Source organism: Pelodiscus sinensis, chromosome 18 (assembly GCF_049634645.1).
Source record: "Pelodiscus sinensis isolate JC-2024 chromosome 18, ASM4963464v1, whole genome shotgun sequence".
In the NCBI taxonomy this organism is placed as follows: domain Eukaryota; kingdom Metazoa; phylum Chordata; order Testudines; family Trionychidae; genus Pelodiscus; species Pelodiscus sinensis.
The window spans coordinates 25,813,935-25,840,287 of record NC_134728.1 but is presented as its reverse complement, the minus strand read 5'-3'; the positions used below and the strand labels follow the sequence as shown (position 1 = coordinate 25,840,287).

Here is a 26,353-nt window from a genome sequence, read left to right as displayed (position 1 = left end):
GTAACAAAGTCTCGATGTAGGCAGATAATTGCATGCATAATTCTTTTATGGAGACATGAGATATGATGTCAAAGCCCTGGCTGGGTTGATTTAGTTGGGATTGGTCCTGCCTTGGGCAGGGGGCTGGACTCGATGACCTACTGAGGTCTCTTCCAACTCTATGATTCTATTATAGAACAGGCACCTCTTAGAATAATTACTCCTAACAGAGGCTCAGCCTAAACTACAGAGTTAGGTTGACATAGGTCAACATAAGTTGCTTTAACTATGGCTACACTACACTATACACTATCTACACTATAGCCATTCTCCCATCTCCGTAAGTGCCCTACTACACTGATATAATAACTCCACCTCCAGTAGGGGCATATGGCGTGTGCTGGTACAGTTAGAGTGATGCAGTGTCTACCCTTACGTCAGCTGTGGAATTCATAAGAAAGGCCAGTACTTTTCCTGCTGCAAACTCTATGTCCAGGTCACATATGGGAGGTCGGGGGACCTCTGGCTGTGATCCTTGTGTGGCTGTCAGTGACCCATAATGCGCCATTTCTGTCAGTGCAAGTGCTCCTGGTAAGGACACACTCCAGCTAGGGTTGATAACAACAGCTGGCTGAACTTCTGTGGTGGCTGTAGGTCAACCTAAATTAAGTTGGCCTAATTTTGTAGTGTTAACAAGCCCTGAAGCTTAGTCTGTAATGAAATAAATGTTCATAGATCCTGCACAAGTGAAACTATCCCATTAAAGTCATTAGGACTTCAAGTAGGTACATGTTTACACCTGAACTCATATAATTGCAGGATCAGGGACTGAATCATCACCTAAGCCCTGATCCTACATTGAGCTCTTTATGGGAGGATCCTTTAGCCTCTGCAGAACTCCGGTGAAGTGACATCGAGCTGGGATTCTCACATGAATGTAAGATCTAGAGCTGTAACAACCATCAAATGTCATGACTCATGGCATCACCAACGTTGGCAACATGCAAATCTGTTTTTTTTAACTTGTCAAGCTTTTTAATTTTTTGCCCCCTCAGCACTTTGTACCAATGCTTATAAGTACAAATTATGGCATCTTAAAGTTGAATACTGGAAAGTCAAGTCAGGAATCCAGATCATATATTTTGATCCCCTCTTCACCCCCAGATAGACAAACACATCTCTTGCAAATGTGTTCAGGCTCATTCTTGAGAAAACAGTTCCAATATAGCCCTGCAGTTGTAGTGATCTATTTCAAGCCAAAGAAATGGGAGGTTTTTGTAATGGTCACAATTAAAAACAACCAAACCTCAAGGGAAAGTATTTGCTTAGAATTCTGTCTGGTGAGGGGTGATGGGGAAGCTGGATCTGGATAATTAAAATTTATGAAAGAAAGTAGAACACTGACTTTTAAACATTTCAGCAGCCTGAATAAATCACTTTAAGTAAAACAACTCTTTTCACAAGGTCTGCAGTGAACCCGGGTTTTCTTTAAATGCCATTGTGAGGATTTACATGATGCTTGGTTCTTCTACTAGGATAAGGCTCCCCTCTTTCCTGCTCCCACCCGACTTCTAGTTCAGACTACTAGATGTCAGAAGATGATGGTGCTATAAATTCTGGTTACCTGAATGTTTAGCCAGGTGCTGTTGAAGAAATGCTTATTGTCAGTTTTGACTGCAGTGCTTTTTCAATGCAGACCATAATGTAAGAAAAGCTACAGGTTCTTTATCTGAATCACTCCACCTTATTCTCTTAGGTTTTAGATGTAACTGTTGCTTATGGGCATTACTCACAAATGAGGCCATGGTCCAAGAATGTTGCAATATGAAATCCCACCATCACATTAAGCCTAGACAGAAGGTTACCGTGTGGGTCCACACAGGTGCTGGGAGATAGTCACAAGGTACTTGCTGTAGGACTGGGGCCTGCACATGTCTGCTAATCAATACTACATAGGAGCTCCCTGCTTAGCTCTTACCAGACTGTACAGGGTGGAATCATCGGGCCAGGCTGGCAACTGAAGACCCAGTTGGGAGACAAGGAATCAAAAACAGCTCCCGGGGGAAGCAAAAGGGGGAAATTACTGTAGTGTCGAGCCCGAGCTGGAGTTTTTCCTATTGTTTGTCTCTGTTAGTATACAGCCTTTGCCGTTTATTGTTACATGTGCATACAAGTGTCACGAATTGCAGGCTGATGGAAACAATGCTTGGTGTGACCTGGTCTGTTGGACTGACTGACCTATTCCAATACTTCACACAAAGAAAGTCTCTTCCTATAAGGCAGAGTTTTCCCACAAATTCTTAAAGAGCTGGGTGCGATATGGGAAGGTTGGACTCAGTTCCATGGGTCTGGGAATGTGCAGGCCCCAGGGGTGTAATCAAAATGGCAAAATCTTCTTCTTGTCTCTTAGCATTTAATGGCTAAAAGTGGAGTTTGCAAATGGTCCAGTGGTTAGGGCACTTGCCTATAATTTGACAGTCCTAGGTCCAGTTGCCTTGGTTGCCACACGTTTCCTCTGTGTGGACAAGTCACTTAGCTTCTCTGTTCCTTGCTTCCCCTTCCATAAAACAGGGCAGATGTTATCTTCATCTCAAAAGGGCACTGTGAGAAGAAATACTTTAAAGATTGTGAAGTGCACTGAGATGTTCTGATGAATATAAGCACCACAGGGAAGCTGATCAGGTGATGGTTTGAAAGTGGGGGGAAGTTGGAAGGAGAAAGTGAACACCCGGTTTCTGCTCGTACTAGTGTGAATTGTAAATACATCTATTTAAGTCAATGGAGAATTGGGCTTCATCTCTCCCGATGGATTTTGAGTCACAGCCACGGGTTGGATGAGCTAGCTACTTTCTCTCACTTGTGTACAAGTGCAATCATAAGATGAAAGAACCTCACAAGCTAAAAATCAGTTGATTGGGGTTGGGCCTGCTAGACATGCCTGCACATACAACAAAATCTAAGTCTACAGCATTATGTGGTGGTTGAATATCCACTTCAGCATTCAGCAGAAGTTGATGAGTCTGTTGAGATAAAAACCCTGAAAAATCTAATTGGCCAAAACATTGGGGCATTAATTCCTTGCAAGTACTAACTGAAAATGTGTCACACATTTAAACAAAATCAATAGTGTATTTATTTTTATTGTTGTCTGATAATAGCAAAAATCTCAGTAGGGGATATTTTTGGAGGACTAATGACCAGCTGAACCTCAGAAGTTCATCCCCTCCAAGTCAGTCATTAATCCCCATGAAAAACCCTGTGCCTTGATTGTTTACTGCTAAAGTCTAAAAGTAATTGGACCTAAATTAAATTTATGGAGATTGCCTATCTCCTAGTACTGGAAGTGACCTTGAAAGGTCATTGAGTCCAGTCCCCTGCCTTCATAGCAGGACCAAGTACCATCCCTGACAAATTTTTACCCCAAATGGCCTCTGCAAGGATTGAATTCACAACCCTGGGTTTAGCAGATCAATGCTCAAACCACTGAGCTATCGCTCCCCAATAACTTGTAATAAATTAGCTCTTATCTTCTGTCATCCCCAACCTGCCTTTCATTGAATGTAATAACATGAAATTTTATGCAGGTTTATTTCCTCTCTTCTGTATGCCATACTTGTAGGGGTTAATGTAGGGGAAAGTGCCAGCCCTCTTCCTCTGATATTAGCAGAGGGATAGCTAGCCTGATGTCTCGAGTTTAGAAGCTGAGCTCCCTTGAAGCTCCCCCTTCTGTTTCAATCCACTTGAATAAAAGCAATAGAAACGTGATTATCAGATTGGAGCCATGATTCCCTGCTTGCTTGCGTTCTTTTTCCAGTGAGGCCACTCCATGACCACTCTGGAGCCTGTCTTGATTTGCTGCAGTGCTCATAAGAGCAGAATCAGGCCCCGTAAACAGAGACAGAAATAACATGGACCTAACATTGTTAAAAGCAGCAGCTTTTTCACAGCAATGCTCATAATTGTTAATGTATTTACTTTGTTTTGTAAGGCTTGACTGGGATTTTGAACTAAACAAGAAAAATTTGCACAAGGAGTTAAGAGCTGGAGCTTTTCATAGCGTACTTTCTCAACATATTCCTTGGTTCGCTATTGGGATGTTTTAGCTGGGGCCAGATACTTATCGGACAAATATCTCATAATACAAAGACATCAGCAAGTCACTTACTAAGCCCTGTAACAGAAGAGTAAAGAAAACTCAATGCAAAGTAAACTAACATCCTGCACAGGCAAACTATCTATTTGATACTGTTTCCTAGCCGGACAGCGTCTCCATTAAGATTCCAGTGACAGTGGATGGAAGACAGGAAGCTAGGAGGCCTCTAGGAAGGCTTCTTTGAGGCAGTGCTAACGTTGCTTTTAGCTGCAATTACAAACTCAATTAGAAAGTCATCTTGGCACTAATGACACAACAAATGGCCAATGGTTAATGGGCTTGGCAGGCCAGTCAGCCAGTACACAACACAGCCAAACAAATCAAAAGTCATGGGAGGTCAACAACAGTGTCAGTTCTGTTTTCTCATTCGGTGGGCACAAGTGTGAAATGAAGCCATTTAAAATGAGCAAATCTTCTCAGCCAAAGGCCTCTCTCTAGGAGCCAAACAAAAATGAGAAAGCCAGCTCTAGATCACCACCTGGATTAAACATGCCTGAAACAAAGTCTGGGGAAGTTCAGGTGTGGGATTGTGATTAAGTGCACCACAGTTTGAAATATGGGCCTGAGGTTTCACTTTATACCCATCTCCAGGTATGAATGTGTTTGCCTTTTGGGAAATGAGGGTTAGGAAAGCAGAAAGTGTATTTTAAGTTATCTATACCAGAGAGAAGCCAATACATTAGCCTGCTGTCCGGCCCCCTCCCCTCTTTGGATTTAAGCTGTGTTAATATGTGGTGGAAGCCTGGTAGTGTATTTTGTCTACACAAGCTGAGTCCCAGATTAGATTAGAAATTCTCTCTTCTGTTTAAGGAGAATCCCTGGGGATTCAGACTAAGTCATGTTGATGAGATAGGAAGAGGGGTGACTGGCTTCATTCAAAAGAAGGAAATCTCAGATTTCAATTGTGTGCCTAGAGTATCTTCCTTCAATGTGCAGTACAAAAGCATGTTGCCAGATTCACAGAGCTGTATGCTTTTGTCTGTTAACTCTCTAGTAGCCATTGAGACAGGAAACACCAAATCAAGCTGGGCCTCAGTGTGTGCTGCATAATGTACATTAAGATGGTCTTCTCCCTTACCATAATGCTCAAATATTTTGCATGTGAACACCATAGCTGTAGATGCAGAATGGGCTAAATAATATGCTTTATTATAGTCCAGCAAGATTTTGTTTACTTCTCTCCATAACTTTCCTAGACTTTTCCAATATTGCTGGTAAAACTCCATTAGGGTGCATCTATACAGCAGCATTATTTCGGAATAACGGCCGTTATTCCAAAATAACGATGCGAGCTTCTACAGAGCAATTATGTTATTTTGAAATAAATTTGAAATGATGGACAGCTTATTCCGACTTTTGTAAACCTCACTCCATGAGGAATAACACCTATTCCGAAACTGCTATTTTGCAATAGCTGTAGTGTGGACGCTCCACTGCTGCTATTTTGAAATGTTTCCTCCCCAGGGCCATTCAAAGTAATTACTCCCCAGTGCCTCCTGGGATTCTAAATCAAGGTAGCACGTCCACATTAGGGGAGCCTGCCTCAGACTAATTTTGAGGCTTTACTGTAGTGTAGATGCCCTATTTTGAAATAAGCTATTTCTTCCAGAATAGCTTATTTCAAAATAGGCATGCAGTGTAGACATACCCTTAGATAGCAGCCCCTTTGACTGCCAAAATGAAAGCTTCAGGACTTCACTTTCTTTTCAATGTAAAATAACCAGAGCAGATCAAGATCAATTACACTGATGTAAATCCAGAGTAATTCCACTGAATATGATAAATTCAAGTTTCATTCATTATAAACCAGTGGTGCTGGTATAATTTCTCTATTACTCTGGTGCTTAGGGAGCAGTATCAGAGGTTAGAACCCCCTTATTATAGGCCTTGAATATACATGAAAAAGACAACACTTTTTCTGAAGAGCTCAGACTATACACTTTAATCATCTTTAGTGACTTCAGACTAAGGCTGTCAAAGGGCTTTGTAAATATGAATTCAACACCTGTATTGCACAACATGTCTGCAAAATAGGTGAGTATTTTACTTATGGGGAAACTGAGGCACAAAGCTGTGGACTGGTTTACTGCATAATCTGTTCAGTGTCTGAGTTGGAAATAGAATGTAGAATCCTAGCAACACCTTCTGCGCTCTCAGACCACGCCCTCCTTCATTAGCACAGGGTAGCTTGCATGTTGGAACTCCAGTTCCATGTGACTAAAGATATAGCCTTTACATGTAAAGGCTTAGAATAGGGTTGCTAACGCTAAGGTACAAAAGCCCTGAATATGGATAATAAAATACCTTCCTTACTCTTAGGCCACGTGATCCTGAATTTTTCATAACATGCTTGGCCTGTCTCCGGAGAGACTGCTGTAAAATGTGATTGCTGATCCCATCTCCAGCTCACTCCTGCTAATTAAACACCTTTGGTTCATCTCTCTTTAAAAAAAAAAAAAAACATTTGGCTGGTTCCAAGAGGATATTATTTTTAGCTCCCGAGGGTTAAAGGGGAAGGGAATTGTGCCAGATTCAGGTTGTTAGGAGATGGGGATGAAGGAAGAAACTCAGAGGGGGATCTGTAATGATTAAAATTCCATTTAATAATAAGACTGAATCCCCGTGCATGGGCCTAGCCTAAATTAAGCTTCTGAATTGGGAGCTCTTTCCAAAACTCCTCTCTAGATGATTTAATTAGGTGACAGCTATTTCCGGGCCCACATGGCTCCACTCGACAATCAATAAAGGCTCAAGAATTCAGCCTAGAATCTGATGAAGAAAACAAAACAAAGATATTCAGCATGAGACAAAGTGGCGCGTTGCAGGACTGGACCGGCTCAGCGCTCAGCTGGCATGCTTTCTGCTGAGCCGCCTGACCCACGCCCAGCCATGATAATAAATGGCATACTAGCACAATCCCGATTAGGGGGCCAGCAGGTTAATCTCCAGGTCTCTGTCTGATAAAGTCCATATCCAGACACCCTACTGTGCAGTCTATTGATAATCTCAGAGCTTGCCATTATTTAGTGTCGGCGCTGGATTGAGGTGTACAGTCTGGTCCTGGCTCAAGCCATGCAATCAATCTAAGTCAGGTTTGCTCTTTTCTTATTCTGCTTCTCCCCATGGGCCCCTCCTCCCTCTCTGTTCCGGTGATTAAAGATGCAGGATTCCTCGCTGTTTACTGGCGATGCCGAACGCTGTCCAAGGCAAGGCGAGCCTGTCACGTTAGGCAGTCGGGAGGAGAGATGAGGGAGAACTCTCACTCCCACCAACCACTAAGCTCTTTAGTCTTAATTCACACTGAGCACAATGAGGCGGCTGCCTTTTATGGCACAGCTTCCTTTGGCGCTAATAGATCTGTCTCCTTCTTGCTCCACAGTGAAAAACAAAAGTTTGTGTTGCTATTGGCCCCATAGGGGTGGGGTGGGAGGGAAACTAAGCAATTTCATCTGATATCCTACACTGGTTTTATTTGGGTGCACTTGGTGGCGTGGCAGGGGCAGGAGGTGCAGAGATTATAGCTGCTTCAGACAGGAGGGAGTCAAATGTTTCAGGCAGGATCCCTCCCATCCCACTGCTTGCTCCCAGCTCCCCAGGATCTACGGTCCACTTCCCTGTCTTCAACCCATTAGCTCCCTTCCCCCCCCCCCCCCCCCCAGCCCTTGAAGAGAACGTTGAGAGGCTGCAGCGGTGTTAGGCTCTCTTGGATCATCCTATCTGGGTCACAAGGACATACTTTGTCATCCCCAGTGCTGGACAGTGGGTTTTCCAAAGGAGCTCCAGGGAGTGAGGGACCTTAACTGCACTGAAATTCAGTGAGGTAATATGTTTAAATTCCTTAGGTGCCTTTCGACATCCCCACAAGAGTCGAAAAGAAAGGGTCCTCTAATATTTGGGTGTCATCTTGAGATACATAGGGCTTGATTTGTTTCCAGAGATGGTGAGGAAACATGGACCCTAAAATCAGTGGACACTTTGAAAATGTTGGTCTAACTAAATAACCAGCTGATCAATAACACCCATGGGAAAGATCACTTACTTGTTACATATCTAGCCATTAATAGTGGCCAATAATCTGAGTTTATTACGAGGCAACATTATTGAGTGTTTAGAGCACGTCACCAGGAATCCTCAATTCCACAGCTGCTCTACTACTGATTTACTATTGACCTTGACCAAATCTCCTTGATCCATCAAGGCGCAAAGCCATGCCACTGAGTTCAATGGGGATGTGAGTGGTCAGCACTTCACAGCAGGCTTGAACCCATGTATGTTACACATTCCTTGTCTGTACGATGAGTATTTGGCCCTCCCATAAAGAAAATTGGTCTTCGTGTATTATTGTTTGTAAATAACTTGAAATAGTCAGGAGTATATATACTTATTAAATATATAATAATGATTCAATTGAATCTGATGAGAACCACCTAGTTATCACACTGATAATTAAATGTCATTTGAGTGTTTTAAAAATACTTAGAGGTCTTAGAGTGATATAGAATATAGAGCCATTATTACCCTCATATTTCATTTAGCAGTAGGTAAGCAGTTATTATTTGACAAAGACTTATTAACTAACTTATAATCAAGTCTATTAGAAGAAGTCACTGGAAGTAGCAAAAGTAGCAAAAGTCTAACTGCTGGACATTTTAAAATTGGACTGGCCAAAGCAAGGTAAAAGAGTGCTCATTCCTTCTCCCGGTAAATTCAATAGCACTTTGTCACTGACTTCCATGGAACAGCCTTGGCACCATTCTGTGCTGGCAGAGGATAAGCTAGATAGGATTGATCAAACTTCATTGCACTGTGACCCGCCCCCCCCCCCTCCCCTTCTGATCACAAAAATAGCCCCATGATCCTGGGATGAGGGACTGAAGGCCGAGCCCCGCTGCACTGGCAGGGAGCAAAACCCAAGCCCCACCTTCCTGAAGGGAGAGTCAAAACCAAAGCTTTTGGTCTTCAGCACTTGAACAGGTCAGGGGGCTTTAAGGTGAGCCCTGCTGCCCAAGGCTGAACCTCTTGTGTTTCCACTTCAGCCTGGGCGGTAGAGCTCACACATTGGCTTCAGGCCCGGGCCCCAGCAAATCTAATGCCAGCCCTAGTGATCCTATTAAACGGGGTTGTGATCCACTTGGGGGTCTCAACCTGCAGTTGGAAAGCTCCCTTCCAGTATTTCTCAATCTATGCTACTGTGAATTAAGCTGTGAATTTGAATACACAGAGTGACATTTTCAAAGTGACCATAACCTGCCCTCCCATGGGTCCCAAACTGGAGTGGTACAATTCTTACAGTAGCATTTACAGAGAGGTGAGGGTATGTCTACACTACAGCGCTAATTCGAACTAACTTAGTTCGAATTAGTTAATTCGAACTAAGCTAATTCGAACTAACGCATCCGGACTAAAAAACTAGTTCGAATTAGCATTTTGCTAATTCGAACTAGCATGTCCACATTAAGTGGACCCTGAACCGGGGTTAAGGATGGCCGGAAGCAGTGCTGGCAGGGCATCAAATGAGGACTTAGAGCGTGGAGCTGCTGCCTCAGGCTAGCTGAGGGCTGTGCTTAAAGGGTCCCGACCCCCACCCCGGACAGACAGTTCTCAGGGGTGCCCCGCTTGCAAAGCAGTCCTGGCTTGGAGTGCCCGGAGTGCCCACACTGGGCACATCACAACACTCGGCCATCAGACCGCCTGCACTTGCCACAGGCTGCCATTTGGGGACAGGGGGCAATTGGGGGGCTGCAGGAGAGCTTCCACCCCCAGAAGCCCGCAGAGCCAGCCCAGTCCTCCCCATCGGGGGCTCATACCCCATTCCTCCCTCACCTCCTTCCACTTACCCTTCCCTAGCCCCCCTTCCTGATGTACAAAATAAAGAAAACATGTGGTCAAAAATAGAATCTCTCTTTATTGAACAAAACTCGGGGAGACTGGGAAAAGGAGGTGGGAGAGGGGAAGAGAGAGGATGGGAGAGGGGAGGGCAACTACAATGATCAGAGGTTTGGAAGAGGTCCCATATGAAGAGAGGCTAAAGAGACTGGGACTTTTCAGTTTAGAAAAGAGGAGACTGAGGGGGGATAGGATAGAGGTCTATAAAAACAAGAGTGGTGTGGAGAGGGTGCATAAAGAAAAGTTCTCCATTAGTTCCCATAATAGAAGGACTAGAGGACACCAAAGGAAAGGAATGGGTAGCAGGCTTCAAACTAGTAACAGAAAGTTGTTCTTCACAAAGCAAAGAGTCAACCTGTGGAACTCCTTGCTACAGGAGGCTGTGAAGGCTAGAACTAGAACAGAGTTTAAAGAGAAGTGAGATCAAGTGATGGAGGTTGGGTCCATGGAGTGGTATTAGCCAGGGGGTAGGAGTGGTGTCCCTGCCCAAAGTTTGTGGAAGGCTGGAGATGGATGGCCTCTTGCGGTCCCGGGCAAGCTCCTGGGAGCCGCCAGCCTGGTCCTGGAAAGAGGGGGAGGGCTGGCGGGCATCGGGTGCCTGGCTCGAGCCGTGCCAGGTGCAGGGTCTGCTAGCTGAGTGCTGGCAGGCATGCACCCAGCATGGGCATAATAGCCAGCCCATGTCCCTTTAAGGGGGCCGGGGCCGGGAGGGGGGCAATAGAGTTTCCCTGGTGTTGGCCAGAGTGGCCACCAGGAAAAGCTGGGGAGGGCTAGCCTCCCACTAGTTCGAATTAAGCGGCTACACACCCCTTAATTCGAACTAGCTAGTTCGAACTAGGCTTAGTCCTCGTAGAATGAGGTTTATCTAGTTCGAACTAAGCGCTCCACTAGTTCGAATTAAGTTCGAACTAGCGGAGCGCTAGTGTAGCGCCTATCAAAGTTAATTCGAACTAACGTCCGTTAGTTCGAATTAACTTTGTAGTGTAGACATACCCTGAGTGAGGTAATGTCTTCTATTGGACCAACTTCTGTGCAGGAAAGACACAAGCGTTTGAGCCATTCACAGCTTTTCACCAATGGAAGTTGGTCCAACAAGAGATTTTGCTTTACCCAACTTGTATCTGTAACATCCTGGGACCAACATGACTACAGCCACACTGCATACACCCATACTCTTAGTTGTATAGGTCAAGGCCTTCATGTTTCCTTCGTGGACAAGTTCATTAAAACATTAAAATATTTCTAATGAGTTATAAGTGAATAAAAAACACCCATCAGATTAAGGACTTGGGTTTTTTAGTGCTATTTGGAGCGGTTGCTGAATGGCAAAGGAGGAAAGCACCAGGAGTGAGACTGTGTTTAGTACTGTGATACATATTTTAAAATCACTGCCAGAAAAAAGAGGAGGGGAAGGGAGAGAGAGGAAAAAATAGTTCAGTTCTTACTTACCTGACTTACAGCTTCATTTCCCTGTGCTCACCATATGCATCACTCTTCATCCAAGTGCAGGGTTTCCCCTAGTGCTGCCAACCGGACAGCTAACTATGAAGACATGAAGGGGAAAAAAAAACAATGAATGCTGCCCATTAATTGCTGGGGTTTTTTTTTCTTTGGTTTCTGCCTAGCACGACATCTTCCATCTGAGAAAGCTATTACTGTGGAGAAGACGGGCACTGAATAAGCATTTAGCTGGAAATGGGACGTGTTTGCTTTCTTTGGAAAGTGAGGGGCTGGAAGAAATAAAATTTGACAAAAGGGTGAAACTGCAAAAATAAAGCATGTGTTCCTCACCATAAAACCTTCTTCAGGATTTTCATGCATACTTACACCATACATCTAACAGCTGCCTCAAAATACCACACTCCAGGCATAATGTTATATGGGCCTAGCCTCTGAGGATTTTCCATATGCTTTTATCACATTTATACTGCTAAATTTGGATTTCATTAAAGTTATGCCTAATATAACTGTACAGATGATAGCGACCCAGACTGTACACAGGCAGGTGAGGTGCAATGTTGTCCATACAGCTCTCCCAAGCACGTCTTCAGTACCATCAATGCTATTGCAACACATTTTTGGCAGTACCCCTTTAGTCTGGCCCTGGAACATTGTGTTTAGACTAAGTACTGGGAAAAAACTGTCCCTTGTTCATATTCAAGTGATGTATGATTTGTGCTCATGCCCCTTTTTCATCATCACTGCAACCATTTTGCCAATCCATGTTCACTTGTGTGGGAGCTGGTGGGAACAAATCTTCAGGCTGTGCATGCACACAATTTAGTTTGACCTTAGCCATAGCCCTTGAGAAAGCAGTGGTATGGTTGCATCAATCCAGGAATGACCACGGATGACATTTTACTTCATACACCCTTTTGTGCACTCACTCCTCCCCTACTTCTTCCTTTGCATGTCAGGCAGGAATTTACTGGCCAATAGCAGCTAAGAAAACTGAGGTCAGGGGAGGACCCAAGACTCCAAACAATTCCTGCCAGCCTTCTCTTGTGTGCCTGGGCCTAAGGTCACGGTATCCTATATCAGATGTAAGGGAGGTTCTTGCTCCTTGTTTAATTCTGAGGCTCCTGTGAGAATCTAGCCCTTCCGGTCAAGCAATGAGAGAAAACAAAATATAAATTCATCACCCAACCAAGAAATTACAGTTGCCTAATTTTTGCATGAAGATGGTCCAAAGCTAAGCTATACAACTGTATAAAACTCCCTTGTCCTGTTTATCTAGCCTTCTCCCTGAGAGAGCCAAAGCCTCAGAAGTTTCTTCCATGCCTCTTCTGGATTACAAGGATACTATCTAATTACAGATCAGAAATTATACCATGTGATGTGCAAGCAGTTAATATCCAGGACAGACTGAATTCTAATTTTTGAATATTAAATCTGCACAGAGAACTGTCCATGATCAACCAGTACATATATTTTTTTTAAAAAAAAAGGGAAAAAAATCAGAGTGAATTTGAATAACTAATGCATTTGAGGAAAGTGCAATCAGCTAGAAGACCATTCTGAAAACAAACAGACTTAATTAATTGATTAAATTATTTGTGGCAAATGTTCTCATTTGGCTTTGATCATGTGTTCACTCCTGCAGTGGGACTCTCCACAGATCGAGCAGCACACCTCAAGCCTGACCTGCAATATTCTTTTCTTTTCCACTCTTTACCCAAAACACTCTGCTCAGTTAAATATCTTTGTTTATTGATAGGCAAATGAACATTGGGGAGTAGCCTGAGACTATATAAATCTTATTTTCACTTGCAAACAAAGTAGGATTTTCAGCAGCAATAGACTAACATATTAACCCTCCGCCATCAACTAAATTTCTCCTGCCTGTCCTCCACCACGCACTATGGTTTCACTTAGTTGTTTTCAACATTACTGTTTTGACTGTTTCGGAAGTACTAGTAAAACATTCTGATCTGCTAAGCTTAGCCCAGTATCTCCCAGATCCAGGGAGATTCTTGGGGGGAAATATGAAAAGGAAACTTCTCTCAGAACAAAAAAAAAAAGCATTCATTGTTGGTACTCACTGAGTCAAAGCCTGCTTTTCCAGGAATTTATCAATCGCTGCTTCTCAGACTGAAAGGTACCCACCACTCTGCTCACCAAGCTGATTGTATTGGCCAATGTAATCATCAGATTGATATGTGTTTGTTTCAACTAAAACCTCATGAGAAGCACTGAGAGAGGAGGACAGCATGTCCTACTCATCTGCCCTCCCTTACATTGCCACCACATCCCCTCTATTTTAGGGTTGCACGGGAGAATCTTGTTCAGTGAAGAGAATTCACTCCCGTGGGAGTGTGCTCGCTTCGCACGCGAGAGGCAGTGAGATTGGTGCCTCCAGTGGCAGGGGTGTCCCCTTTGTTTCTTTTTGGTCATACTTTTAGCAGGGGGTTGGACTCAATGACTTCCTGAGGTCTCTTACCAATCCTAGGCTTCTATGATTTTGTGAATTGCTGGAAAGCACTGGAGCCCATATTTGGCCATTCTGTCTGCCCCTCTTCACTGCAATCCAACTGGGAGAGGCTTGACAAGGGTTTCGGGAGCTCTCTCGTGCCTGCCTGCAGGATCTGTCAGCAAGTGCCTGGTAAGCCCAGCAGTTCACTTATTATGCAAACCGTTCCCAGGGCCTGATTCTGTGGTAGGAGTTTTGCCTGAGCAGGCACGTCAGGATTTAGTCCATAAACAGCAATGGCTTTCACATTATGTAGGTGTGTGCATGGTGAGGTAGGCGGGAGACTAAACTGAACAGAGAAAAAAGATAGGAAGAAAGTCTTCATTGGGAAAAACATTATGTTAGGACCAGTGCCCTCATCTCCTTTGTGCACAGGGCAGCAGAGACGCTGCTGGAAAAGCAAGCAGGACGTCAAGAACCGTTGTGCCTGCTGGAAGAGAAGCTGATCCCGAGATCTCCTTTTTCTATCTCCTCCTTGCTATTGGAGAGAGGAAAAGGGAGAACTCCAGAGCTTAATGAACAAGAACATGTTCAGTTCCTATATGTACCTTGCAGTCTGCCCCGTATGCTTCCTATCTACATCTCCGCAAGCCCTTCTGAGCAGAGAAAGGAACAATGACTCCCTCCTGGAACACACAGGGATGGTGTGATTTGGTTCACTGAGCTGCTGAGCCTCAGTGGGTGAATTACGGGCAGTTCTGTGCAAACCACTTCAGGTGAAGAAGGAGGCAGTTGTGATTGATGCCAAGAACTTACTGAGCGGAGGTGAAAACTGTTTGCATAACTCAGTGTGGTGTGACATATCAGCCCGTCCAGTTAGAAGGTGCTCGCTTGTACAACTCCAGCAGAAGGGCTGTTCTTTCATGGTGTTGACCTACACTATGAAGGTTTCAGCTTCACCTAGAATGTCTTGCCCAGAATTTGTACTTTATCCTCATACCCAGGCCTCTCTCCTCCAGCATACAATACAAAAATGTGGCAAAAGGCCAAATCCATCCAAGTAAATGACTCTGCAATGCAGACCTGGTTATGTGCAATAGCTGAATCATTGACAATGATTGGCTGAAGCCATCATTCTACAGCCATTTATGCACATGCTTAAGTTATGTTCATACATTGTCCCATTGAGTTTCAGGGCTGCATTCTTTAGTTCTTAGCTCTATTTGTTGAATCGCCACCAGCAATAGATACAGGCAAAGATAGGTCAATCTTCAGATGGAGTTGGTTCTACAGCATGGGCCTGGATCTAGTGGTAGGCACCATCCACTGGGAATGGTGTTAACTAAGTTAAGAGAAAAGACATCACATGCGGACATTGAACCTGCCCTTTCCAACTCTGAAACCTGAAGAAACTATAACTAAAAAGCCATGTCTTTGTGTTGTATCAGCATAACAGCCAAAGCTGACACTGTGGCTATGTCTACACTGGCATGAATTTCCGGAAATGCTTAAAACAGAATAGTTTTCGTTATAAGTATTTCCGGAAAAAGAGCATCTACACTGGCAGGCTGCTTTTCCGGAAAAGCCCTTTTTCCAGAAAAGTGTCTGTGGCCAATGTAGACGCGCTTTTCCGGAAAAGAGCCCCGATCGTCATTTCCGCGATCAGGGCTTTTTTCTGGAAAAGACTACTGGGCTGTCTACACTGGCCCTTTTCCGGAACAGTGTTCCAGAATAAGGACTTATGCCTGAGCGGGAGCAGAATAGTTTTTCCGGAATAGCGTCTGATTTTGTACAGTTCAACGTCGTTGCTTTTCCGGAAATTCAAGGGCCAGTGTAGACAGCTCGCAGCTTATTCCGGAAAAGTGGCTGATTTTCTGGAATAAGTGGCCCAGTGTAGACACAGCCACAGTCTTTGAATACCCAGAATAAGGGGCAAAAGATATACATGCAAAGTAGGAATGGCTCAAAGGGACAGACCTCTGAGACACACCAGCCTTCAAATGGATGCTTGGGAAGAAAACCTAGCATTTCGGAACAAACAATTCTATAGCAAGAAAACTCAAACTGAAATGCAGAGAATTCAAGTCTGGAATACAAAAGGTTACAAGACAATACAAGAGATTACTTGCAGATTTTACTGAGAATAAAGATAATTCCTAACCAGAATTCCTGCAATACTGATGTTTAAAAGCTGCCTTAGAAATCTATTGTAGTACACTCTAAAACATAATTCAGTTTGCAGATTTCTATTAAACAAAGTGATCAACAATCCTTTTAATTTCTTTAAGGCTAAGTCTGAGCAATGAAATTCAGATACTGAGTCAGAACAAGGCCTCAAATTCTGCAGATTTCCAGGGGTTTCCCTTTAGATCCATCCTATATAGATGTACCAGTGTAATATGGTTTGGATTTAGATCTGAAATGTTCTGGAGTTCAATAGGATTCTGATATATTCCTCTAGTTTGGGCACATCTCAACAAATTAATTAGGGGTGGAAATGATTGTGCTTGTTTTATACAAAAAAACTACCTCCGGTGTGACTAAAGATTTCCTTCTTCAAACTCTGTTTAGCTTTCATACGACACTGGTTTGTAAACCTTGCTCAGCTGTCTCCCTAATTCAGTGAACAGGTGTGAGTGACATACTGATAGAATCAGAACTGGAAGGGACCTCTAGGGTCTAGTTCCCTGCACTCATGGCAGCACCAGGGGTCAGTGACCTATGGCTCTTGAACCAAATATGGCTCAGTATGGAACCAAATATGGCCCTTTTGTCATTCCCAAAATACACGCAACATTTTAAATTAAAATGAAAAATTAATTCAACATTTTTTAAATGTATAATTACTCATGTCAAGATGGGTTTCTTTCCCCCCCCTTTTTTTGGTCTATTGCATCTTTAACTCCAAGTGAAAGTAAGGTGGTGCGCCCTGGTAAAAACCAGCTTCACTTTTCTCGTTTAAAGGGCCGGCTGAGGGCATGCACTAGGGCAGTGGTCCCCAACCTTTTGGGGTTGCTGGGCACCTGAGGGCGGGGCCACTCACATGCCGGGTACCTGGGGTGGAGCCACTCACACGCCGGGCACCCGGGGGCGGGGCCGCGCACGTGCCTCGGGGTGAGGCCACCCATACCCTGCATGCCTGCAGCTAGCGCCACCCATGTGCCGCACTCCCGGGGCGGGGCTGCCATTGCCCATGTGCTGCGTGCCCAGAGCCAGTGCCTGTGCCACGTACCCAGGAGCCAGCAGCGCTCATGCACCGCTCACCTGGTGGCAGGGCCGCCCATGTGCTGCACGCCCGGGGCCAGTGCCACCCCTATGCAGTGTGCCCGGGTCAGCACCGCCCATACGCTGCAAGCCCGTGGCCAGCACAGCCCTCGCACTGCTCTCCTGGGGGATGGGGCTGCCCATGTATTGCGCGCCTGGGCTGGCACCGCCCATACGCCACATGCCCGGGGCCAAGGCTGGCATACACCTAGCGCCGCGCATCCGGGAGTGGGGCAGCCTAACTGCTGCATGCCCAGGGCTGGGACTGACCATGTGCTGCGCGCCTGGGGCCAGCGCCGCCTATGCGCCCCGCGCCTGTGGGTGTGGCCAGCCCCGATCACTCGGCGGGTGCACAGAAATGGCCTGGTGGGTGCCATGGTGCCCACGGGCACCGCGTGGGGGACCACTACAGTAGGGGATGCATGCACGCACCCAGCCAGGATAGTGAGACAGGCTGGCAGTGGCAGATGCCTCCCTGTGGCCACATTGGCCCAACTCCAGGCCCCATCTAACGACCATGATCTGTCCTCAGCTGCCGTGTTCCTGGGGCAGACCCTGTGACCCAGCCATGGCAGCTCTGCAACTGCTGCAACAGACCAGCCATGGCAGCCTGGTTTGGGCTCTGGCTACGGCACCCTGGCCAATAAGGCCCCAATCAGGGCCCAGCCTCCATCTGGCTGCAGTGTCCTGTCCTTGGCCCCAAGCCTGGGGCAGGCCCTGTGGCCTGGCCCCCATCTGGCAGCAGGAAGGGCTGGAGGTGGCCCCTCTCCCGCTGCAGCATGAGTAGGATGGGAGGCCATGGTCAGGCTGCAGTGATGCTGGCCCAGCCCCTCGTCCAGTAGCCCAGCCTTGGCCAGGTAAGGACCAAGGATCCAGCCTCAGGGCCCCCCACAAACTCTACTTCCCACCCCCAGTGCCCTGCCCTGCCTCCTGCACCTCCCACATACCCCAACCCCCTACCCTGAGCCCCTCATACACCTCGACCCTGACTCCTGCACCACAAACTGCATGCCCAGCAGCTGCAGAAATCCCATTAAATAAAGTCTGTGAGTACAATGTTTCATTTAAGCTATTATTAATCATCATGTCAATTATCAATAATATTAAGTTGTAGATTTGCAGTCATGCAAATGGGCATTTTTGTACTGACTCTTCGTTAACCACTTGTTCTGAATTTTGTGCTTTTTTTGCAACTGTGTTACACTGTTGACTCATATTTAGTTTTTGTTCCACAATAAGCCCTAGATTCGTTTCCCCAAATACTCTTTCCTAGGCTGTCATTTCTCACTTTGTAACTGTGTAATGGATTGTTTCTTTCTACGTCGAGTACTTTGCATTTGTCCTTATTGAATTTCATTCTATTTACCTCAGATCATTTCTCCAGTTTTTCCAGATCATTTTGAATTTTCATTCTGTGCTCCAAAGCACCTACAACCAGTCCCACTTTCGTATCACCTGCAGACTTTAAAAGCAAACTCTCTATGCCATTATCCAAATCACTGATGAAGACATTGAACAGAAGTAGTCCCAGAACTGATCCCTGTGGAACCCCACTCATTATGCCAATCCAGCAGGACTGTGAACCATTGATAACTACTCTCTGGGAATGGTTATCCAGCCAATTTTGTACTCAGTAGCTTCATCTAGGTTGTAATTCCCTAAGGGTATGTCTACACTACCCCGCTAGTTCGAACTAGCGGGGTAATGTAGGCATACCGCACTTGCAAATGAAGCCCGGGATTTGAATTTCCCGGGCTTCATTTGCATAAGCGGGGAGCCGCCATTTTTAAATCCCCGCTGGTTCGAACCCCGTGCAGCGCGGCTACACAGGGCTCGAACTAGGTAGTTCGGACTAGGGTGCCTATTCCGAACTACCAGTACACCTCGTTTCACGAGGAGTAACGGTAGTTCGGAATAGGAACCTAGTCCGAACTACCTAGTTCGAGCCCCGTGTAGCCGCGCTGCACGGGGTTCGAACCAGCGGGGATTTAAAAATGGCGGCTCCCCGCTTATGCAAATGAAGCCCGGGAAATTCAAATCCCGGGCTTCATTTGCAAGTGCGGTATGCCTACATTACCCCACTAGTTCGAACTAGTGGGGTAGTGTAGACATACCCTAATTTCTTAATACAGGCCATGCAAGACTGTATTGCAAGCTTTACTAAAGTCTAGATATACCACCTATACCACTTCTCCCTATCCACAAGAATTGCTACCTACTCTATTGAAAAAAAGTTATCAGATTGGTTTGACATAATTTGGGACTCTGAGCCCACTAAAAACTTGAATGTGAGTCCATCTCTGTCCATCTTTTGAGCTTTATGTCCAAGGAAGGCAGCATGATTTAAGGGACATCCTTAGCTGTACCCTGAGTGCCTGCAGCGGTTACAGAAGAGGGTCGTGAGTGGTGGTTATGGTTATGCCACAGGGTGTCTGAGTGGTGCCTACTAATCTTGCAAATATTTCTGGAGAACTTCTTGCTTAGCATTTGCTCAGTGCTCATCCTTAGAGAACTGCTAGAAATGAGACTCTTCTTATTCACATTCTGTTAGTTACTCGGAATCTGGAATTCCTCAGTGCTTTACTATCAAATACTCTTTATAGGCGACAGTGGGTTTCCCTTCTTGTGTGCCTTTTTTCACGGGACTTAATACTACGAATGCTTCTGTTTGTCATCTCTTGGGACTGTCCTCTCTACACAGCATCAACCAGTGGTTCACATTCTTGAGACACGGACTATGATACCAATACAAAGTACATTATTCTTAAGGTGGCTCCTAAAATAGTCTATTATTACACATGTGATCTTGTATGGACAGGTTCCTGAACACAAGATCTTGCCTGTGAGGATCTCATTGGAGAACTAGGAACCTCCTAAGGAGCCTGTTCGGCTATCTTGTGATGTTACTACATGAGAAAAAGAAATGTCCGGTGTGGTTGTTGTTTTGTTTTTAAACCTATCAAGTTTTCTATTGGCAGCTCCTCCATAAACGATAGATGAGCAAAATGATTAGTTACATTTACACTGTTATATTAGTTACATAGTTACATTTACACTGTTCAATCAGCATGTTTGCCATTCAGAAATGTGTCCTTATCTAAACCATTTCTATGATGACAATTGTTATTTTTAGGAAGGGAAGAGGAGGGGATATGTTCACTAACAAAATAAAGCAAAGGAGGGAAACAGAAGTGTTAACTCATTCAGGACATTTGATTCATACAAGCACTGATGAAAAAAGTCAGTTTTCAATTAAGTTTAATTTGTGAAATTAGAAATACAAATGTAAAGAAGCAATTACAGGAATTGAAACCCATAATCTATAAGCATTATACCTCCTCTTTCCTAAGGCAATTTGAGGTTAATTCATGTGAAAGACAAGATAAGGGAAGTATGAATGTAAATAAGTGGGAAAAAATTACAAAATTCATTCACATTCTTCTAGAAAAGCTATTCTACAATAACTATCTTTAAAAACTGTAAGGGTATTTCTCCAATGTGCAATTCTTGACCTACTTCAATAATCAATTATGCTCCAAGGTGAATGTGTCCAAAAATATCCAGTTACAAGGCCTTTTTGAACTAGTATATATCTGGAGTGTGATAGCTCCACTGAAATTAATAGTTACACTGACGTGGAATCAGAATCAGGCTCTGTGTAGGCTGACAAAATAATCAACATACAAATTGCTTTACAGAAAACTGAACTACCCCCCAGAAAAAAGACAACAATCGGAAAAATAATCCAGCATAGGTAACATGCTAAAAGAACTTTTCCCTGATATGCAATTTGGGGACTCTGAATACATAAATGTATGAATGGCCAGACAAGAACTCCTCAGACTAATAGGAGCTAGAGGTCATGTCACAAGTTACTGGGAAAGTAATTTCCCCTAGATTTGCAATATTGTCTTGAATTTGACCTCTGAGCTCCCATTTGTTACTATGACCTCGAGTGATCCAACTTCAGCTTCTCCTACACTATTAGGAGTTCAATGTCATACACTGCCTTTCCACATTTCCAAGGTCAAGTGTTAGATCAAATTATAGCTTATTCTGTAAAGCTACAGAAAATTACCTATTGAACAACATTGCTTGGCCATTAACTCACCATTGTTTAAACAACGAGGAGTCCTGTGGCACTTTAAAGACTAGCAGATTTATTTGGGCATAAGCTTTGGGTTTTTGCTCGAGAAAGCTTATGCCCAAATAGATCTGCTAATCTTTAAGGTGCCAGATGATTCCTCATTGCTTTTGTGGATACAGCCTAACACGGCTACCCCTCTGAGGTTTGTCACAATTGATTGTGATGTCCGAGTAATCTCTAACAGCACTTCTCACATTGTGGCTTGGAACCCCAAAGTGGGTTGTGACCTCATTTTAATGGGGTCACCAGGGCTGGTGTTGGACTTGCTGGGGCCATGGCCCAAAGCCCAAATCCTATCACCCAGAACGAAAGCAAAAACCCAAAGGCTTTGACCCCTATTGGCAGAGCTCAGGGGATAGGCTTCAGTCCTTGGGCTTCAGCTTTGGCCCCGTCATATGGCACAGTACGGGCCCCATATGTAGTAATATTTGTTGTCCAAAGGGGATTATGCTGCCATGAAGTCCAAGAATCACTGATCTATAGGCAAACCTCCAGTGGTTTTGTTTGGCAGAGTTTATTGATTTACAGCAACAAAATGAATCAGTACAGTACACTTCATTAATTTCAGAAAATGTCTCATTTACTGGGTGTTAGAAAAGCTTCTTCTTCACAAGTCAGGGTCTAATTAATGAGGATGAGCCTCAGTTGTGATGTTTTGAGCTGCATGCAGATCTGTCTCTGAACTTGCATTTTAGTAAGGTTTCTGGGCAAGTGCATTACAGACATGGATCCTGGGTGCAAGGATCAGCACAAGGGGCCTGATCCAGAGCTCACTGAAGTACCTGGGAATCTTTTTATTGGTTTTATGAACATTGCATCACGTTCTAGATTTGAATCCCTCCTTTCTCAAAGTTCAAGGAGGGTTCAAGCATAGGACAAGCAAATCTGGGATTTTGTCTAAAGTGATAACAATTTTGGCCCAAAGTGCCTCTATCCTCAGTTATAAGACATCACATCTATTCAGCAATTGATTAATAAAGAAATTCTAGCCTCTTATCAGCAAATCTACATATAATTCCTCTGCACCATATTTCTTTCTGAAGCTTCAGGTATTTAAGCACTCGAGCTGCACTTAGCAAATTTGAATTTTAATTAATAAATCACTATAAGCTACAGCAGTTAGATACGAAAGGGATTTTCAGGCTGTGGGTCTAAAGAGGCCTTGAAGTCAACTGAGTTGCATCTCCCTGTATCAAAGCTGAATATTGTCCACAGAGTGCATTAGGTAGTACACAACAGGGCCAGTTCTGGACTAAGCTATGCTGGTGAGAATCCAAAATAACTCTATTAAAGTCAATATGAGTGTCCCACCCACCAACCAGGATTAAAGTGCATTACAGGGATTAGCAGAAGCACATACTGACCATGATTTTTAAAAATGGCAATTGATTTTGAATGCCTCCATATCTGAGAGTGCAACTTGAGGAGCCTTAAAAGTGCTCTGGTTGTGGTTGTGTGCTGAATAGTTTCTGAAAAATAGGCTCCCATATGATGTTTCAGATGAGGTCTCCAAAAATGGAGACATTCGAAATCACTAGTTACTTTTAAAAATCTCAACCATTATGCATATGTCATTCCCTTGAAAAAGAACAATAAATAAGGGAAAGAAAAAGGATGCAGATAGGGTTAACAACTTAAACTGCCCCTAGAAAAAAACCAACCTGACCTAAGAAAATGAAAATTACTCTCGTCTTCTTGTCCGGCAGATGTGGCTTTTCCAAGATTACACTTTCCTGAAAGAGCATTGCTGCATGGTAAAAATGCACGTGAGCAGCAAGTATTCTGTGTCTGTCCCTTCTTGTGACTAGTGACTAATGCTGAAGGGCAATAAAGAAAAGCACTTCTGCTTGCAGATGTGAAAATAGCAGGGGAGGAGGGTAAATGAGAGGCAGGCTCCAGTGCTGCGTTTGTGGGCTGTGTTGCTTCATTGTTGCTCATGGGTCACCAACTGGTGACTCAGCATCATTAGGGGAAAGGATGATGCTGCAATTCTAGCAAACTCTGACTGGCAGCCCTTCTTTCTCACATGAGATGCGAGTTTCTTTTTTTGCAGCTGTAGCCAGTTTGACGCCCAGCTGTGAAACTCCGTCATGGGGTGCTCCTGTCAATTGTTAGGATTTATTATCTGGATTGTGCAAGTGGCTGGAGGCCTCATTGTGCTGGGTGCTGCATAGACAAACACACACCAAGAGAGGTGAGCCCTGCCTAGAATGCTTTGCAATCTTAGACAAGATCCAGACATGTCCTCGGGGGCAATGAGATTGCCATCTGTTAGGCTGTCTGCAGCAGGTAACCATAAAGTCAGTGTCACTAGACCGGGGGTGAGCCAGTCAGTATGAGGAAATGTTATGGTAGCATAGATCCATGACAGGGAGTACTGTACTACATCTTCTCTCCTCCCTGCCCCCTTTGCCAGAGGCTGGGATGAAGCGGGGGGCCGGGGAGTGCCCATAAACTTGCACTTAGGGTTAAGTGCAAATTCCTTACTGAATCAATCCCCAAGAAGGAGAAAATCTCATACAAGTTAGAGCTCTCCCCATTGGGCCATTCCTGGTGCAAGGTATGAAGTATTTAGCTGAGAATTATATCATGCACTGTACTTACAATTAGAGCCAGGTCTTGACATATCATATTGTCCTGTTGGCACAAGCCTCAAACAAAAGATCTCTGCAGTGACATCTGTAAGCGAGTCCATTTAAGACAGGGCCACGAATGGAGCAGATGCACTACTTGGCTCTGTTCTACCAAACATCTGGAATAGAGGCCTCAGGCCACTAGTGTCCTGTCAACTCTTGTTTCCCTGCATAGATTCCCCCATAGCAAAGACAGCTTCTCTCTTTGTGCTCCCCTCTGTGCACTCGTCTTTCCCATGCCTATCCCTCTCACTCACCATTTGGACTCCCCGGAGGAGACAACTATCTCCAGGAGATAAATCCCTCTTGCGAGACTCATGTCCTCCCTCAAGCACACTGCCTCTGTGCACTGCCCTCCTCGTGAGGCATGGAGATGAGGTGGTGTGGCTGAAGAAAGGAAATTAGGCTGATCTCCCTACACAAAATGAAGAGAAGTGGAGGCTTCTCACAGCCTAATCCTTCCTCCTCCTTGCAGAAAAGTAATGGGAGAGGTCACTCTTCCAGCCTCTGAAGAGAAATATGAAGAAGCAGCCTCTCCCAATGTAGCCCTTATGCCCATGTCAATGTCAAGGTAAGATGACCATGAGAAACTATTATTTACTTTTTTTTTTGCTTTGTTTTTAGAGGGACTACTTTTCATGAATGGGTGGAAGAACACCAATGCAGAGAAGATCTCCAACTGTCACAGTGCAAACCCTCTAGCCAAGAGCACAACAGTAACCCAGACTTGACTACTGCAACACAAACATGATACACCGCTGTGAGGCAAGCAGGCTGGTTCCTGCCTGCAATAGCTGCCATCTTGCCAGCAGACCAGGGATTGAAATGGTGACCTCTAGAGGTGAAAGCGTGAGTCTCTGTTGCTTGAGCTAAAAGGCTGTTATTTGCTGCTTGAACAGACTCCCCTCCATTATGGATAGGACACAAAGGGAAGCACGCTTCCAAGGGGGTTACATGTGCATGGTGTGGGTTCCAGCTCCATAGACCCAGCTAAGAATGGAAATGAAGGTTTTACTACAGGATCATGAAAATGGGGAAGAAAGAGATGAGAGATTACCGGCAGAACCAACACTTGCAAATTTGTATCAGTGATTAAAGAATCATACATTGTCTACAGGCTTCAGCAGATTTCACTGACAAAAGATTTTTCTTTCTTTCTTTCTTTCTCTCTCTCTCTCTCTCTCTCTCTCTCTCACACACACACACACACACACACAAAACAAATGAAATAAGCCATTAAGAAATATTTCCGCATAATGCAATTATTACAGCTGTATAATTGAATGGGGAAACCATTGATCTGTAGTAGAAAGGAAATTGCTCTTTTCATTGTGTTCCTATGAATATGTGAACATTAATCTCAATCTATAATCAACGTTCATTTCAAATCTGATTGCGTGCCACTAAACACCCATAGCTATGCTAACATTATGTTAATACGGTTCAACATCATAGCTCCCAGCTTCACAGCACAAATATTTTTCTTTGGCAATCAATAGTAATTTCAGCTGAGTGGATGGAAGTCACGTTTTAATAGTAATCTTTCCTCCAAGCCTCCAAGTGGAAACTCAACTGGTGCCTTAACACGTCTGCAGTGCGTTGCATGTAATCAGATAAATTAACCTAAAAGAGAGAGAGAGAGAGAGAGTGAAAAAAACACAGATCAGAAATAAAAAGCAGCGCCAAGAAGCTCTACATTTTCCTGATAGATTAAAGTGCTCATTACCATGAGAGAGAGAGAGAGAGAGAGAGAGAGATATTGAGAGAGAGAGAGAGGATTTCAAGAGAAAGTTGAATTCCTTTGGCTTTCAGCCACAACTATACAGCAGGCAGGTCACACAGTGGGGAATGCAGCATACAGTAGGAAACTGAAAATTTCTGCAAGGAATAGAATGCCAGAAAAATGAGGCAGGTTTAATTATAATTCACTGGCCTAGGGGTGTGTTCGCTAAAAGCAAGGTCATCCCTGGGGTTTGGATTCTAGTCTGGGAGTCAAAAGACAAAGGTTCAGTCACCCACTCTGTCACAGCCTTTTGGTCTGACTTTGGGCACATCACTTAGTTTCTGTGCCTCAACTGGGCATTGCAAAGGGGCTGTCAAGCTAGTATAAAGCCAGGCTAGCTAAGGATTCTCCTTGCATGGGAGGAAGGGGGGAGCTAGTCTACACTAATGCCTTCTGGCAGTTCTGGTGTAAGAGAGATTTCCAGGTGAAATGGGATACGGCTGGGTAGAGCAGGCAACAGAATTGCTGGGCCTCTGGGCAAGTTGGGTGGAGGGAATGACGCCATGCTCTCAAAAGGGGCGGAGCCTCAGGCAGAAGGGGCAGGGCTAGGGCAGCCAGCTCTCAGCACCACCTGAAATATGCACTGCCCCCCAAATCC

General features: G+C 44.5%; 2 long non-coding RNA genes across 2 annotated transcripts in view; one reads left to right on the top strand and one right to left on the bottom strand.

The window, feature by feature from the left end:
* Window positions 1-24,411, bottom strand: part of LOC142818791 (uncharacterized) — a 36,622-nt gene extending 12,211 nt beyond the window's left edge. Inside the window, exons 1-2 of the long non-coding RNA XR_012896443.1 lie at window positions 24,230-24,411; window positions 11,468-11,560 (exon numbers count right to left, since the gene is read on the bottom strand). This is a non-coding gene — a long non-coding RNA (uncharacterized LOC142818791). The remainder of the gene's footprint in view (window positions 1-11,467; window positions 11,561-24,229) is intronic.
* LOC142818792 (uncharacterized) lies at window positions 23,380-25,084 on the top strand. The gene is made up of 2 exons (XR_012896444.1): window positions 23,380-23,533; window positions 24,597-25,084. It is a non-coding gene; the product is annotated as an uncharacterized LOC142818792 (long non-coding RNA).
* Window positions 25,085-26,353: the final 1,269 nt, after the last annotated feature.